Source organism: Rutilus rutilus (assembly GCF_951802725.1).
Source record: "Rutilus rutilus genome assembly, chromosome: 7".
NCBI classification, from domain to species: Eukaryota; Metazoa; Chordata; class Actinopteri; order Cypriniformes; family Leuciscidae; genus Rutilus; species Rutilus rutilus.
In genome coordinates, this window is record NC_140221.1 from 21,614,452 (window position 1) to 21,617,977 (window position 3,526).

A 3,526-nucleotide genomic window follows, 5' to 3' on the forward strand; every position below is an offset into this window, starting at 1 on the left:
TTATTACATTTAGTTGACTACATCTTTGCATTTTAACAATATATTTTCTTGTAGAGTTTCACACAGCTCATTTTATGGTAAAACAGGGGTGTCTAATACTGCTCCTGGAGGGCTACCATCCTGCAGAGCTTATATATTTTTCAAATCACAGAAACATTGATGTCTTGGGCCTTTTTATATACCCTAATAGGTCAACGTATCCTGGGAGATACAACTCATAAAATCCAAACTATATCAAATATTTCAAAAATTCCTTTGGATATGTTTTACTTAAGTCCAGATTGTCACACAACAGAAGGGAACAGACAGGTAAGTGGATTAATAGATGTTTATTGAAGATGATCATCCATCACAATGAGTAAAACCAAAGAATATAGTTCTGATGTGCAGCAAAAGATTGTTGAGCTTCACAAAATAGAAAGTGGCTGTAAGAAAATAGCTAAAGCATTGAAAATTCCAATTTTCACCATCAGGGCAAAAATTAAGAATTCAGTCAATTAAAGATGTTACAAATCTGGAAGAGGGTGTCCTAATGCACGGTGAGGAGGAAAGTTTGAGTGGCCAGAGACTCTCCAAGGATCACAGATGGAGAATTGCAAAAAAAATTGGGTCTTCAAAGTTTAAATCCTGTCTGGCTAGCGTGCTTCACATAATGTTTATGCATTAGATCAGTAGGCGGTCTTTTGTGGCTGTTCAAACACTTTCGACCACACTACGAGAGCAATTAAAGATTAGTTGAGTCTTGGGGTCAGAAGGCCTAAAAAAAAAAAAACTCAAACAACCCATATCACCACATGTTGTTTGAGAGGATTTCAAGAAAAATCATCCTTGCTCATCCAAAAACTAACTCCAGCATATTCAGATTTCAGACACGACTGGAACTTCAAAAGGGGTTCAAAAATTCTAAGGTTTGGTGCACACAGGGATAAAAAGTACCCCATCATGTATCATGTATTATAACAGATAAAAATAAATCAAAACCTTAAGGCCTCTGCTAAATTCATATAATGAGATTGAATCTTCCATCAGGGCAACTATCCAAAACAAACATCAAAATCAACACAAAAATGTGTCACATGTGAGACCAAATGAAGCTTCTGCCATGACCATCTCAGTTCCCTGACCTGAACCCTATAGAAAATGAGTGGGGTTAACTGAAGAGAAGAAGCACCAACATGGAACTGGGAATCTGAAGGATCTGGAGAGACTCTTGTCAGGTGTTCTCCAAACTCATCAGGCATTATAGGAGAAAACTCAGAGCTGTGCCAATAATAATAATCTCCAACGTGTTTTGGAGAAAAGCATTTATTTCACAATGTGATTTACCCCCACTTTCAATTATTTTACTTCAATGAAAGGTTAGATTTTTTTAATGAAAGATCAAAAGGATAAACAATGAATATTTATTTTTACAGCCATCTTTGATCATATTTACCAGGGGTGTCAATAATTCTGACCACAACTGAATCTTCACAATCCTCTGATGTCTTCACCATCCATCATTTTGAGTGTATTTTTGTGTAATTGAGTGGCAGTTTCTCTCTGCAGATGATAAGGTTGTGGGGTGTGGCAGCATCTGTCTGGGTAGAGAGAGAGAGAGAGAGAGAGAGAGAGAGAGAGAGAGAGAGAGAGAGAGAGAGAGAGAGAGAGAGAGAGAGAGAGAGACTTTTTTGACTTTTAAAGGTCTATTTATTTACAAAAAAATAAAAAGAACATTAACTTTTCAATTTAACAATGTCTCCAGGAGAATTTTTTTTTTTTTTTTTTTTTTTTAAAAACACATACCCTCAAATATACATTTCCAAACATCCATCATCATCAACATTGCAAAAAACTTGATTTATTCCCCATTTATATTTAAACATTTCCATATCTCTGACCAATTTATAGAATGCAAATTCAATTTTAATGCGAGATTTTAGTAAACCTTTAAGAATAGACACCACATCAGTTGATACATCACCACTCAACAGCTTCTTCCGTGACAACCATATGGCCAATTTTGCCTGCCCAAATAAGAAATTAATTAAAACATGAACTTCTCTTCTTTCCCGTCTATATTTTGGTCCATAAATGAAAAAAATCGGTGTAAATACTTCCCCCAAAGTATTACACCACTCTTCCAATCTATAAAAAAGTGGTTGAAGCCTTTCACATTCTAAAAACAAATGAAAAACGGTTTCCTGCTCTCCACATAAAGGACAACCCATCCCTGCCTGTGGATCAAAGTGTGCTCTGTATCTGTTCGTAGCTATAATCCCGTGTACAATTCTCCACTGAAGATCTCCAGATCTCTTCTCGAGGGGTGGTTTGTACACGGACCGCCAGCTACCTTTAGGGGAAGCGCCCAGCCCAAACATCTCCTGCCATTTAGACTCTTTGACACTCTCAAGTGTTTTAAGGTGACATATTTTAACACAGAGAGTATACAAGTCTTTCTTTCCAGCCTCTTGAAATGAAAACAGCTGTGGCGTCTTGAAAGATAGCAAGCAACCCTCCTTTTCTTGCCATGTCCCAGTCTCAGCAGAGACACTCAGCTCGGGAAACACGCACTTGTCCACCTCCTCTTCAAAAGTTTCTAGTGCCATTCTATAGTCCTGTGGCAGAGACTCCAAAATCTGATTCAACACATTCTGTGCCAATCTGATTGATCTTAGTCCCAATTTAAAAGCCAAACTTTCAGCAGTTATCCATTCTTTTGTTTCCATTAAATGTCCAATCTTTACAATCTTTGCTTTCCACATGGCTTTTCTGAGGGTGTCTGATTTAGAAATATCCAAATCTAATTCAAGATTAAAAAGTAGCGGTTCCTCTTTCAGCCATAATGCCTGTATCCCATCTCCACTCCGTGAAAACTTAAAAAGTGTCCATGATCTTAAAATCGATCTATAAAAAGAGCTCAGTCCAGAAAGGTCCAGTTTATTAATTTCCATAAGGAAAAGATGACGGTCTAGACCCATATTTCCTGCTCTCCTTAGGAGGGCACAGGCAACTCCAGCCCAGCTCACCTCTTCTCCATACAGCAGTCTCTGTGCCGTCTGGATTCTGAAGGCCTTTACTCTTGACGTGACATCGATCAGCCCCTGGCCTCCTTCATGTGTAGGCAGATAAAGAACCGCCGCCTTCAACCAATGATGTCCTGTCCAGAAAAACTCCACCAGTCGCTTCTGGATTTCTCTCACCAGCTCTTCTGGAGGCTCAAGTATTGCCATTTTGTGCCATAGCGAAGATGCAACCAAATTGTTACAAACCAGTACCCTCCCCCTGTAGGATAGCTGGGGTAGCAACCATTTCCACTTAGACAACCGAGCACACACTTTCTCCACAAGGCCCTCCCAATTTTTCTTTTTGTACTCTTCTGTCCCTATAAATACCCCTAAGTATTTGAAACCTGCCCTTCCCCACTGTAAGCCACCGGGAAGCACTGGACCTTTAAAACATTTTCCACACCACAAAGCCTCACATTTACCCCAATTAACAACTGCTGAGGAGGCTTTGCCATAACACTCTAAGGCCCCCTTAAGCA